General features: G+C 34.7%; 1 protein-coding gene across 1 annotated transcript in view; it reads right to left on the bottom strand.

The window, feature by feature from the left end:
• LOC114337994 (uncharacterized) overlaps window positions 1-15,460 on the bottom strand; it is a 371,509-nt gene that overhangs the window by 193,234 nt on the left and 162,815 nt on the right. The window lies entirely within an intron of this gene.

The raw sequence follows: 15,460 nt of genomic DNA, 5'->3' as shown, positions 1-15,460 counted from the left end.
TCATTCAGAATGTTGTCGGTCGAGTTAGACCATCATCAGTGAAACATTCTATTTGTAGTTGAAACTAGCCCACATTTGGTTAATAAAACCTTTAAGTCATAAAGTATAATATAATAAATTTTTTCTACGACCGATTAATAATACAGTGCGTCCATAAAGTAACGCATAAATTCATTATTTCGTAAACCGGCGACTTTAAGAAAAAATCCCGAGACAGGTCGATTTTTATTTTTAATTTCCGATTAATTTGGCATATCTATCATACTAGTGACGTCATCCATCTGGGCGTGATGACGTAATCGATGATTTTTCTAAATGAGAATAGGGGTCATGTGCTAGCTCATTTGAAAGAGCCTATTCTAAATTCTCTATTCCATAATATAAACATTAACATAATTCAAAATACTAAGTTTTCACTCTAATGGCATATAATATATCCCACCAGAATGAAAACAATGGGAACCTTCTCTGGTTACACCTCCGAGGCTTCTACAATTTGCAAGCCATACGAATGCTGAGACTAAGGAAGATGAGGGAATTCTACAATTTACAATTCACGTTACATCTGCTCAGCGCGGTAAAGTTCCAACGAGACTGGTTCCCTTCATACTCCACACAGAGTAAATGTAAATCAAAAATGAATAACCATTTTCAATTTCGTTGCAAAACGAAAATACAGCCGAACCATATTCCAGTCCAATCAGAGAGTGCTGCAAGCACCTCTACCGGTTTCGAAACTTATTAGTCTCTCATCAGGAGGCACATATGCTGCTCTCCCTGATCCAACCAAAACAAACCCCAGCGTGCAGTCCCGAATTGCAACGAACGAAATGGCATAGATGCCCTAGCGGCAACTGCTAGCAAAATACTAAGTTTTCACTCTAATGGCATATAACATATCCCACCAGAATGAAAACAATGGGAACCTTCTCTGGTTACACCTCCGAGGCTTCTACAATTTGCAAGCCATACGGATGCTGAGACTAAGGAAGATGAGGGAATTCTACAATTTACAATTCACGTCACATCTGCTCAGCGAGGTAAAGTTCCAACGAGACTGGTTCCCTTCATACTCCACACAGAGTAAATGTAAATCAAAAATGAATAACCATTTTCAATTTCGTTGCAAAACGAAAATACAGCCGAACCATATTCCAGTCCAATCAGAGAGTGCTGCAAGCACCTCTACCGGTTTCGAAACTTATTAGTCTCTCATCAGGAGGCACATATGCTGCTCTCCCTGATCCAACCAAAACAAACCCCAGCGTGTAGTCCCGAATTGCAACGAACGAAATGGCATAGATGCCCTAGCGGCAACTGCTAGCAAAATACTAAATTTTCACTCTAATGGCATATAACATATCCCACCAGAATGAAAACAATGGGAACCTTCTCTGGTTACACCTCCGACGCTTCTACAATTTGCAAGCCATACGGATGCTGAGACTAAGGAAGATGAGGGAATTCTACAATTTACAATTCACGTCACATCTGCTCAGCGCGGTAAAGTTCCAACGAGACTGGTTCCCTTCATACTCCACACAGAGTAAATGTAAATCAAAAATGAATAACCATTTTCAATTTCGTTGCAAAACGAAAATACAGCCGAACCATATTCCAGTCCAATCAGAGAGTGCTGCAAGCACCTCTACCGGTTTCGAAACTTATTAGTCTCTCATCAGGAGGCACATATGCTGCTCTCCCTGATCCAACCAAAACAAACCCCAGCGTGCAGTCCCGAATTGCAACGAAAAAAATGGCATAGATGCCCTAGCGGCAACTGCTAGCAAAATACTAAGTTTTCACTCTAATGGCATATAACATATCCCACCAGAATGAAAACAATGGGAACCTTCTCTGGTTACACCTCCGAGGCTTCTACAATTTGCAAGCCATACGGATGCTGAGACTAAATTGTAGAATTCCCTCATCTTCCTTAGTCTCAGCATCCGTATGGCTTGCAAATTGTAGAAGCGTCGGAGGTGTAACCAGACCTTCTCTGGTTACACCTCCGACGCTTCTACAATTTGCAAGCCATACGGATGCTGAGACTAAGGAAGATGAGGGAATTCTACAATTTAGTCTCAGCATCCGTATGGCTTGCAAATTGTAGAAGCCTCGGAGGTGTAACCAGAGAAGGTTCCCATTGTTTTCATTCTGGTGGGATATGTTATATGCCATTAGAGTGAAAACTTAGTATTTTGCTAGCAGTTGCCGCTAGGGCATCTATGCCATTTCGTTCGTTGCAATTCGGGACTGCACGCTGGGGTTTGTTTTGGTTGGATCAGGGAGAGCAGCATATGTGCCTCCTGATGAGAGACTAATAAGTTTCGAAACCGGTAGAGGTGCTTGCAGCACTCTCTGATTGGACTGGAATATGGTTCGGCTGTATTTTCGTTTTGCAACGAAATTGAAAATGGTTATTCATTTTTGATTTACATTTACTCTGTGTGGAGTATGAAGGGAACCAGTCTCGTTGGAACTTTACCGCGCTGAGCAGATGTGACGTGAATTGTAAATTGTAGAATTCCCTCATCTTCCTTAGTCTCAGCATCCGTATGGCTTGCAAATTGTAGAAGCCTCGGAGGTGTAACCAGAGAAGGTTCCCATTTTCATTCTGGTGGGATATGTTATATGCCATTAGAGTGAAAACTTAGTATTTTGCTAGCAGTTGCCGCTAGGGCATCTATGCCATTTCGTTCGTTGCAATTCGGGACTGCACGCTGGGGTTTGTTTTGGTTGGATCAGGGAGAGCAGCATATGTGCCTCCTGATGAGAGACTAATAAGTTTCGAAACCGGTAGAGGTGCTTGCAGCACTCTCTGATTGGACTGGAATATGGTTCGGCTGTATTTTCGTTTTGCAACGAAATTGAAAATGGTTATTCATTTTTGATTTACATTTACTCTGTGTGGAGTATGAAGGGAACCAGTCTCGTTGGAACTTTACCGCGCTGAGCAGATGTGACGTGAATTGTAAATTGTAGAATTCCCTCATCTTCCTTAGTCTCAGCATCCGTATGGCTTGCAAATTGTAGAAGCCTCGGAGGTGTAACCAGAGAAGGTTCCCATTGTTTTCATTCTGGTGGGATATGTTATATGCCATTAGAGTGAAAACTTAGTATTTTGCTAGCAGTTGCCGCTAGGGCATCTATGCCATTTCGTTCGTTGCAATTCGGGACTGCACGCTGGGGTTTGTTTTGGTTGGATCAGGGAGAGCAGCATATGTGCCTCCTGATGAAAGTCTAATAAGTTTCGAAACCGGTAGAGGTGCTTGCAGCACTCTCTGATTGGACTGGAATATGGTTCGGCTGTATTTTCGTTTTGTAACGAAATTGAAAATGGTTATTCATTTTTGATTAACATAATTATTTATACAAGGTGTTTAAAAAACATTTTATTAATTAAAATAATTAAGATAAAAAGAAGAATGTAGGTATGTAATTTATCTAATTCAAAATACGTTTTAATGTTGTCAGAAAACAGGAAAAAATGTTTATTTGACAAATAAATATTGTTTTTCGCTTAAATTCAATGTTAAAGCCACCCACCTGCCTCTTGCCAGTTTAAATATTTCGTTTAAGCGAAAATCAATGGTTATTTGTCAAATAAATTTTTTTCTGTTTTCTGACAGTAGTAAAACGCATTTTGAATTAAATAAACTACATACATTCTTCTTTTTGTCTTAATTATTTTAATTAAAAAGAATGTTTTTTAAACACCCTGTATAAATAATTATGTTAATGTTTACATTAGTGAATAGAGAATTAAATACCCTTTCAAATAAGCTATCACTTGACCCTATTCTCATTTAAAAAAATCATCGATTACGTCATCACGTTCAGACGGATGACGTCACTAGTATGACAGATATTCCAAAAAATCGTAATTTAAAAATAAAAATCGACCTGTTTCGGGATTTTTTCTTGAAGTCGCCGGTTTACAAAATAACGAATTTATGCTTTACTTTATGGACGTACTGTATACTCATTATTCGCTATTTTTGAATAGATAATAACACCCATTACTTTACCCGTGAGTAATAATTTATTACTCACGGGCTGAAGTTACTCGTGGGTCATTACTCACGGGTTGAAGTTAGATTCAAGTGGTGCATGGCACATTTAATATACCTATTAGCAAATAAAATTACTTAAACTGTTTATTTAATAAAATAATCATTGTAATTTATATGAACAATTAAATTTGAAAAATGTTTAAAGGATTTTTAACTTTAACAATGGGTTAGTATATTTTTTACGTTTAAAATTCAACATTTGACATTTTAAGATTGACGTTATTAAAAGGTAAACAATAAACAATCGGTATTAATTTCGTAAAAGGACTTACGGATATGAAATTCATATCAATGAATTCTGTTTTACTTACTGTTCATTGTACAATAGATTTTAATTGAGAGCACACGTTCTTTTTCATGTAATTGCCTTAAAATATGTCTTATTTTTAAAAGCCACCGCCATTCCATGACATAATGACAACTGTTCCATTGTTTCGTAAGCTCAACGAGTGTAATTCTAACAGTGTTGCCATAGTTATATAAAATATATTTTCTTATGAAAAATAAAATATTTCGTTTTAAATAATGTTAGTAGTTGATAATTATATTTTTCTACTAATCCAAATAAATAAGGTCGTAGAAAAAGTATAGTATTCTACTTGCATGTAATGGCTATAACTCACTCTGATGAATTACGACACTCGCCAACGGCTCGTGTCGCAAACTTCATCATCGTGAGTAATAGCCATCATTACATGCTCGTTGAATAATATACTATAATTAAATAGTAAATTGCAAAATTTATATGACACTAGGTTGATGTTAAAAGATTCAATTTAAGGGAAGATAGATTTCGGGATGTAAGGGATAGTGATGCGCAATACATAGCCTCTCCTATTCAAATGTCAACCTCACCTGCCCGTGAGATGATCTCGATCATGATCATCCGGTACATCCTGCTAGATAACAAACGAGACGCTGACGTCCGAGTGATTGCCGGTATAAGCAATCCCCCACTTCCTGACCAACAGCTTCGGGTGGAAGAGTCGGTAAGTGGAAGGGCACCTTCTTGTCCTAGAAATGAGAAATCATTTCTAAAGGCGGACGAACCAGGCAGGGTCAACGGCGTGGAGATGCATAAGGCAACGGGAAACCAATGCATTAAAGGCTCATAGAGCATCCCTAGTTAATCATCATGACTAACAACATAACCAAACACTCTACTGATCATGAAACTCGGAAAACAAGATCCGGCAGAGGAGGAAACTCACAAGACTGCAAGGCCTCCCCGGTCGTCAACATGCGAAAACCTTGCAAAGTAGCGACGTGGAATGTTAGAAGTCTACATCAAGCTGGAAAAGTACATAATGCCGTTAATGAAATGGAAAGACTGAATGTAGACATTTTAGGAATCAGCGATGTCCAATGGCCCGACTCAGGAAAGATGAAAATCAACAATAAAACAATATACTATTCAGGAAGTCAAGACGGTTCACACAGATATGGTGTCGGGATAATACTAAACAAACACATGGATAAAGCTGTAGTAAATTTCATTCCATACTCCAACAGAATTATCCTCTTACAATTAAATCAGAATAAACCCAAATTAAACATAATACAAGTTTATGCTCCGACTGCGGACAAACCAAAGAGCGATATTGAAACTTTCTACGAAGACCTAGACAATATTTTAAAATCCATTAAAACGCAGGATGTTACAATTATAATGGGAGATTTTAACGCAAAGGTTGGAGACGAAAAAGTAGAAGAATGTACAGGAGGATATGGTCTGGGCAACAGAAACGAAAGAGGTGACAGGCTTATCGAATTTTGCCAAAACAATAATTTTGTCATAACTAATATATTGTTTAAAATGCCAAAGAGAAGACTATATACCTGGAAGTCACCAGCAGATCAAGAAGGGAGAATTGTAAGAAACCAAATAGATTATGTATTGATTAGACAAAGATACAAGAACGCAATTATATCTTCAAAAATCTATCCAGGTGCCGACATAGGATCAGATCACAATCCAGTAGTGACCAAAATTAGGCTCAAAATGAAAATAATAAAACGCAGAACAACAGATGTAAAAATCGATACAAGTAAACTAAGAAACCCACTCATAAAACAACGCCTGACAGATGAAATTAATAACCGTTTAATGAATGTTAAAGAACAAATCCAACAAAATACTGAAACAGAGACAAAATGGTTATTAATAAAGACAGAAATAGATAAATGTCAAAAAGAAATTCTTACACCAACCAGATACAAAAAGAAACAATGGATGACGGAGGAAATCTTAGATTTAATGGAAGAAAGACGTCAGCATAAAAACAAAGATAATCAGATGTACAAAAATGTGGATAAACAAATAAAATCCAAAATTAAACAGGCTAAAGAACAGTGGTTAAAAGAACAATGCGCAGAAATAGAAGAACACCAGAAAAGACATGATAATTTTAACACACATAAAAAAATTAAGGAATTAACGCAGATCAACAGAAAAAGAAAACCGGGAATACTAAAAGATACAGATGGGAAACTTGTGTTGAGTACTAACGAAAAATTAAAGAGATGGACAGAATACATAAATGAATTGTTCAAAGACAATAGAACAGAGCAGATGGAAGTCGAAGTAGAAGATGATACGGTTTTGAAGATATTAAAAGAAGAAATTAAATCGGCATTAAAAAACAGCAAAAATGGTAAAGCAGTAGGTCCAGACCAAATCCCAGTAGAAAGCTTAAAATGTATAAATTATGAAACCTTAGACATTATCGTAGACTTGTTTAACACAGTGTACAAAACAGGAAACATACCAAAACAATGGTTACTCTCAACCTTTTGTGCTATCCCTAAAAATACAAACGCTAAAGATTGCAGTGAATACAGAACAATATCATTAATAAGTCACATTCTCAAATTATTCTTGAAAATAATACATGGTTGTATAAACAAAAAACTAGAAGAAGGAATAGATGATAGTCAGTTTGGGTTCAGAAACGGACTAGGAACCAGAGAGGCGTTATTTGCTTTTAATGTGTTAGCTCAAAGATGCATGGACATGAATGTGGATGTGCATGTTTGTTACGTTGATTTTGAGAAGGCTTTTGACAAAGTAGGACATGAAAAATTAGTCCAAATTCTAAAGACAAAAAACATAGACAAAAGGGACTTACGAATAATAACAAACCTTTACTGGAATCAGAGAGCACAAATTGTAATAGATAACGAACCCAGTCCAGAAATTGAAATCAGGAGAGGAGTTCGGCAGGGATGTATTATGTCTCCATTACTCTTTAATGCATATAGTGAAGCCATTTTTGAAGAAGCATTGCTATCTTAAAGTGAAGGAATAATAATTAACGGAAGATCTATTAACAACATAAGATATGCAGATGACACCGTGATTATAGCAAGCTCTGCTGAACAACTCCAACTACTACTGAACAAAACAAACAATTTCTGTAAAGAATATGGACTAAAAATGAATATAAAAAAGACCAAATACATGATAATAACTAAGAAAACAAACATACAAACAAGCATATATTTGGGAAATGTACCGATAGAAAGGGTTGATAAATACAAATACCTAGGAACCTGGATTTCAGAGAAAAATGATCAAACAACAGAAATAAGGACCAGGATAGAAATAGCAAGAAATGCGTTTGTAAAAATGAAAACAGTTCTCTGCAACAAAGACCTTAGCTTAGAACTGAGAGCAAGAGCTTTGAGATGCTACGTGTTCTCGATACTACAATATGGACTTGAAAGCTGGACATTAAAGCAAGAACACATAAATAAGCTACAGTCATCTGAAATGTGGTGTTACAGAAGAATGCTTAGAATAGCATGGACACAGAGGAAAACGAACACGGAAGTACTGCGAGAAATGGGTAAAGAATGCGAAATAATAAACACAATAAAAATAAGAAAGTTACAATATCTGGGACACGTAATGAGGGGACCGCGATATGAAATGCTAAGACTGATAATACAGGGAAAGATAAGAGGCGGAAGGAGTATAGGAAGAAGGAGCGTGTCATGCTTAAAGAATTTAAGGGACTGGTTTAGATGCAGTTCTATAGAACTCTTTAGAGCAGCGGTGGATAGAGTAAAGATAGTGATGATGATATCCAACCTCCGATTAGGAGACGGCACTTGAAGAAGAAGAAGAAGAAGAAGATTTCCCTGCTCTAGAAATGGGGCAGTTCGCCCGACGAGTGATACAGACCAACTGTAGATCAGCTGGTCTGTCAGCTCGTCAATACAGATATTCTAAGAGTACGAAATCGTTGGAACTAAGGAGGAATTAAATAGAGACGTAAGGCAACTCCTTAGTATGCCAAGCTGCTGTCGCCAACCGAGGCAAGTACACTTTGCCAATGAAAAAATCATGACGAAAAGTATTCCACTTTGAGTAATTCTCAAATAAAGATAAACAATGGATTTTATAAGGACAACGTATAGGAATGTCCTAACAGTGACAGATACCAACATAAAATGAAATTTGTAGATAAAATCCTTGTCTAGTGCATAATATCTCAATAGTGGTGTATCCCAACTTTTTGTGGAAAGAGTGAGAGGTGAAACTTTGAATAGTCAGAGCTATTTTGATAACTGACCTTCCAAATTTCAACTAACATAATGTGAATACTCAAAAGTTACCTAAAACTGGGTTCGACAACACCACATACACTTTGTTCCCAAAAACGAGAATCCTCTAAACTTGCCGCAGGCTCGTTCAGTAAAGGATTTTTGGGCTTACACTCTAGGAAGGCTTATCATGGAGGATGGGAAGCCCAAGGTGAAGAACAATTAAGACGGAGAATTTACGAAAAAAAAAATCGATCTGAATTTAGTCCAGAACCTCATGAGAGACACTCGAAGAAATTTGCTTATGATAGCAAGATTAAGATGAAGAAATTAAGAGAAGCAGTTATGATAACTGTTATATTTGAGTCCATGGTTCTTTACCCGTGCGCCATTAATACCTGGAAAGATAAAACACATACTTTTTTATCTAGCATCATTGTCTTCCACGCATGAAACTAAAGACAAGCCAGCTACCGCCTGGTATTAAGCAAAAGCACATATTATTTTTATAAACGCTCTATACTCAGTACATCGAAAAGAGATATGTACAAAAAATATGCTTGGGGACCTTTTCAGATTTTAAGTACAATTTGTGACGTTTCTCGTTTGTTTACTTGTGGCTGTCAGTTTGTTGGATTTTTGGTTATTTTTTTGTCCTGTTTTTGAATTTAGAAGTTATTTATATTACACAAACAGTTGTCTTCACAACTAATTTTATTATGGAATTTGAAATTTTAGAGAATAAATAGGTCAAATGTCACCAAAAAATGTGGCAAAATTCTTCATAAGTAGAATTCTGGAAAAGTTTGAGAAAAAAGATACAGTAAATGACTGGTCGGAAGCCAACAACACAGTTGTGGCACTAGTGGGAGAGGAAACGATAGAAAAAACATCTGGTATAGGGCCTTCTAAGGTCAAAGAAACTGGATGATAGAACGATGAATTGCAACAGAAGATTGGGGAGAAGAGGCTAGAAAGAGGTAGGAGAGCTATAAAAGAGAGAAATATGTGAAAAAGAGGAAGAGAGCTCTAAAAAAAATAAAACTATACATATACATAAGGTAGCAAAATGAAAGCAACGAGCACAGTAACTACTGCTAAGGAAAGATCGTCTGCAAACTTGTATAACGAGTTCGAAACATTCAAGGGGATGTACACATGTACACAGGTTGTACAGCACTACTAAACCAAAGGCATCAAAGTACTTGACTCACGTGTAACAGATTAAGAGTGGGGATGGAAGACTGCTAAGACTCGATGTTGAAATAAGTCAAATATGGTATAAGTACTTTAGAAAGGTACTAACTGAAGAACACCAGAGGAGAGACAGAATACGGGACCACAAATGAGAATGTAATAACGGGGATAACGAGATATGAGGCTAATAATGCTTTAAATAGGATGGATAATGGTAATGAAGTAGGACTTGAGGGAATAACTGTGGAGATTTGGAAGGTTTTATGAGAGGAAGGACTTGATGTATTGTGTAAAATGCATAGAGGAAGAGCGTTCTTAAAGATAAAGAAAACATTCAGGACTGTAAGAACTATATAGGGATAAAGTTAATGTAGCAGACAATGAAGATTTGAAGGAAAGCAGGGGCGGGCAAATATTTTTAAGCTCGGGCCAAAATGAAATTTGCAAAATGTTTCACGGGCCGGTGGACTATACCCCGTACGTACGCTGCGCTATACAAACGCGAATGTTTTTGGTGGAATTTTCCACTTGATCTTCCAATTCTGTTTCGAACTTTCCGTAGCTAGATAGTTTAATGCCTAGAACTCCATTACTTGTTCTATTATCTGACCCTCCAGTTCCAATTTACAGCTTATTGGATTTGCTGTTACCACCATGCATTTTGTTTTTTTGAGGGGGGGGGGCGAGGGGAATTAACATGTTAAATTTCCTGGCGGTTATATTAAATTGGTGCAGCATACGTTGCTAATCATCTTCACTTTGAGAGATTAGTATTGCATCCTCTGCTTAGCAAATTATTTTAAGTTGTTTTTCTCCCATTTGGTATCCTTTTTCATTTCATCCATGATCAGGTAGAATAATAAAGGACGCAGAGTATCCTCCTGTCTTATCCCATTGCCAGCTTCAATTGGATCAGGTTCATCTTCTACTTTTACTTTTATTCTGTTAGATGTTTTCGATCGTTGAAAAAATACTATAAGTATCATTTTAATAGTCCATTGAAATGTTACATTTAGTGTGCATTTCTTAGAGGAGTCAATTTTATTTTTTTAATGTGTAGGGGGGTTCAGTAGAAGCTTAAGTTCAAGTTTTTGGGGTTGAGACCCTTGCCCCCCGGCCGCCATCTTGGAAAAAGAGGTGCAGAGGGCTTTCGCGCTGTATCTCGTAAACTAGCTACCCCAAAGAAAATTTAATTTCACATATAATGAAGCAAATTAAATTTTCTACAATTTTATATCTATTACTTTTTATCGTAAAGTGACCAACAAAAAAGTTATAAACAAAAATAAGAGAAAATTTTGTAAGAAATTTCCTTTTGGAGGTTATAACTTTTTTTACGTTCATTTCACAATAAAATAACATCATAGCGATTTTGTAGAGGATTTTTCAATAAACAATTTTCATTATAAAGTTGTTTAATTTTATTTATTATCTAGGTTTTACAGGGCCCCAAACTTTACCAGATTCTCGAATTCTCGTAGAAAAATAATACTTTTCTATCTATATATTCGACGAGCGGCATTAACCGTTATGCCAACCACGAAAATCAATTTAAGGTGAATGATCAATTTTGGTCTATTTTTATGTTTTAGAGGTCGCTGAAACCGAATATGAAGTTTATTTTTATCTAGAGTTGGTGGAACATGTTAAAAAAAAATTTATGCAAAAATGCCAAAAATCAATTTTGATGATTTTTCAAATTTACCTCGCTGTATCTTTGGTCGCCGTAAATATTTCCTTATAAAAATTTTACTGTGTCATCTTTGAAGTACGTAGATAACAATGAAATTTGTCCAAAATGTTTAAACACATTAAAAAAGGAGTTGTTAATTTATTAACATTTTGTCATCATATTTCGTTAGTTACATGTTTACTTAAAAAAGTTGAGTGACAAACTTTTTAGTTTATAATTTTAACCAACACAACAATAAAATATAGTTCATGAAGAAGTTTTTTGGAAAATTTTAAGTCAAAATATATAATAGGAAAAAAGTTATGTTACTTAATATACAAGCGGCACACCCCAAAAAACGCTTATATCTCGAGATCCTGACCACGGTGTGGTGAATGGCTAATTTTTATCATACTTTATGATTTTGATATCAAAAATCGTTTTTTTGCTCTGCTTAAGAATTTTGCATTTTGCGGTTGCGTCATTCTTCTTCTGAAGCGGCGAATTTGTCCTCAAACAACTTGGGCCTTTTCTATATATGCTTAGAGTTATAAGTTTTATAGTGGGAAGAAAGGCCAAAAACAGATTAATAATAGCATAGGAATGTTAAAATCATAATAAATTGTATGAATAAAAAATATATATAGATAGAAAAGTAAGCCTAACTTTTGTCATCTTTTGTTTTTATTGTATCCCTATGAGCATTCGAGAATCTGGTCGAGTTTGGAGCGCTGTAAAACTTATATAAATAAATAGAATTAAACAACTTTATAGTGGAAATTGTTCGCTGAAAAACCCTCTACAAAATTGCTATAATGTTATTTTATTTTAAAATGAACTGAAAAAAAGTTATAACATCCAAAAGGAAACTTGTTAAAAAAAATTTACATATTTTTAATTATATCTTTTTTAATGTTGTTCTGAAGCTATTTTCTTGTGGCATTTTTACAATTTTAACTATTTAGAATGGGAAATAAGCCACAATATTATTAAAAAATGATTTTTATTAACGTTTCGACGCCCAAATCTGGTGCCGTTGTCAATGTTGGTTGATTTCATGTAATCGAATGAACTATCTTTCAGTAAAGTCGTCCCAGGAACGCAACTCATAAATATTGGCAATATCATTTTAAAGTCTTCTACTTTAAAATGTATCATATGTATCTGAATTGCCGATATAAATGAGTCAAATTAAATAAATTATTAGAAGAATTTTTTTACTAAGCAACAACATTTTTGTTTATATTAATAGTATTTTGTATTTTGACAACGGCACCCGATTTGGGCGTCGAAACGTTAATAAAAATCATTTTTTAATAATATTGTGGCTTATTTCCCATTCTAAATAATTAAAATTATATCTTTTTTGTCGGTCACTTGACTATACAAAGTAATAGAAACAAAATTGTGGAAAATTTAATTTGCTACATTTTATGTTGAATTAGATTTTCCGTAGGGTTGGTAGTTTACGAGATATAGCGCGAAACCCCTTTGCACCCCATTTCCAAGATGGCGACCGGGAGACAAGGATGGCGACCCCAAAAACTTGAACTTAAACTTCTACTGATCCCCCCTACACATTAAAGAAATAAAATTGACTCCTCTAAGAAATGCAAGGTACGGCCTAAAAAATGTAACATTTTAATGGACTATTTGGACAAATAAATTTGACTGTTAATAATAAATAATATTAATAATAGATTATCTTACTGAGGTGTACATACAAACAGGTAAAATGTAAAATGTCACGTATTTTTTTAAGAAATATGGTCCATTATATTATTCATAACTAGGATCCAAATAAAAAATAAGATATTGAAAAAGTGAATAAAAGGATTGTGTATTACGGAAGATCTAAATCCAAAATCAGAAATTGGATCAAGAATAGAGCAACAAAGAGCAGCCTTTTTGAATATGAGGAAATTTCTGAGTAACCAAAGACTCAATCTGCAAATCCCATATCGCGTGGTAAAATGTTATATCCACTCTATTCTGTAGGGTGCCGAAGCTTGGACTGGACTATTGACTTAATAAGAAAGCTGGAAGCTTTTGAGATGTGGCCTTTTAGGGGAATTTTGAAAATACCATGGATCGACCATATTGCGAACGAAATGGTCCTGCACAGAATGGGCTGAGACAGAGAAATTTTGACTATCATTATAATGAGAAAGATACCATATTTGGGACATAAAAAGGATAACTATAAGCAGGGCCGCGTTTAGGTCAATTGACGCCCTAGGCAATTCTCTAGTAGCCGTCCTTTAAACATGTACCATTTTTGCGAAAAAAAAATGCAGAAATTTTTATTTAAATAAGAATACACTAAAAATGGATTTAAACTACGATGATTACCTACATACAATAGAAAAAATTGTCATTCCAGTTCGATCACATTAGACTTCTTTTCAAAAAAAACTTTTCAAAAAAAATTTTGTTCTTGACAATGAAATTTTCTTGATGGGAAATTATTTTTTATTCTTGACATTTTCGAAAATGACCTTTCAGCGGACACGTTGGCAACAAATAAATGTGCATAGCAATGTCAAAATTAGGGAAAATATCTTTCAATCCACTTAGTGCAGTCACTGAAGGTTTTTACCTCCGATTTCGTTGAGCCTCCATCGATTTTCATGAAAATTGTTGAGTAGTTAGAGGATACCTCAAGGAACAAAGGTGACATGATGCCAACTTGCGCTTTTTATTTGTTATATAAAGTTATTAATATAAATCAATACTTTTTGAGCTATCAAAGATCAAAGATTTTATTTTTTCGTAAAAAATGCATGTTTTAAAGCAAAGCTGTTTTTCACGTATAACTCGAAAACTGTAAGCTTTTACAAAAAAGTTATTATTACCAAAATTGAAGATAATAAAAATCTGAATATACTACTCACTAAAGAACTACATTAATGTCAAATCAAAGTGAGTTATGGGTAATTGAATGTATATTTTTTCGACGAGTACTCAAATCTATGTATTCAAGCTTAAATAACGGGAAAACGATGCATTTTATAAAATATACCTGCTAAGCACTTGTCAAAGTACTTCGGAGTATCTATCAAATGAGCGCCAGAAGTTAATAGCATCACAATTAAGCAAGTTATGATGAAAATAAGAGAACCCTTTAGAACTTTTTAGGAAAAAGTGAAAAATAAAACATACGCCATTTCCACAAAAATTAAAATTTATAGGAATCCTTAGAAGAACTTCTTTTTATTAGCATAAGTAATGATTTCAATAATTTTGACCAGTCTAGAATGCATATTTTTGAAAAAAAGTAATTTAAAAAAATCAGAATTTTTAAAATTATCGTAATTTTAATAACTTCAAAAATACTCAATATACGTAAAAAGTGATATATGTATGACAAAATTTTAGTTTTTTCTGTATCAAATATTTTACCTTTTTACTATTGCTGTAGGGTAAAACATAAGAGAGATAGAAACGTTTAAAGCTTAAATTTTGCTGCGAGAACCATGTAAGCGGGGCCGGGCCATTTAACTTTTTATTTAAAAAAAAAGGAAGGGGTCTAAAAGATTAAATTCAACGTGGTTTAATAGCCATTAAAATTAACTTTCAAATGGTTTTTAGGCAAACCTGATATCGTAACAACTAACGGAATTATTAAAAAAAAAACAATAACTTGTTTGGAAAAATTTTTAAAAGATAAGTTTTGAAAAATATTAGGTGCATAAATTTTAATGCTATCAACTTGTCCGGGGGCTCTTTTGATAGATATTTCTAAGTACCTAATTTGACAAATGTTTAATAAGGTTATGTTATAAAATGCATCATTTTCCCGTTATTTAAGCTTGAATACTACTGAAAATATACATTCAGCTACCTCTAACTCACTTTTAGTTAACATTCAGCCCTATTCTGTAACTTTTAACAAATCGAATAGAAATGACCAAGTCGAATCGTAATTACCCAAAATCGGAATGTTTGATATCTATCGCGTCATTTT

Source organism: Diabrotica virgifera, chromosome 3 (genome assembly GCF_917563875.1).
Source record: "Diabrotica virgifera virgifera chromosome 3, PGI_DIABVI_V3a".
Classification (NCBI taxonomy): domain Eukaryota; kingdom Metazoa; phylum Arthropoda; class Insecta; order Coleoptera; family Chrysomelidae; genus Diabrotica; species Diabrotica virgifera.
The sequence above is the reverse complement of the archived record's forward strand: the minus strand, read 5'-3'. Positions and strand labels throughout refer to the sequence as shown.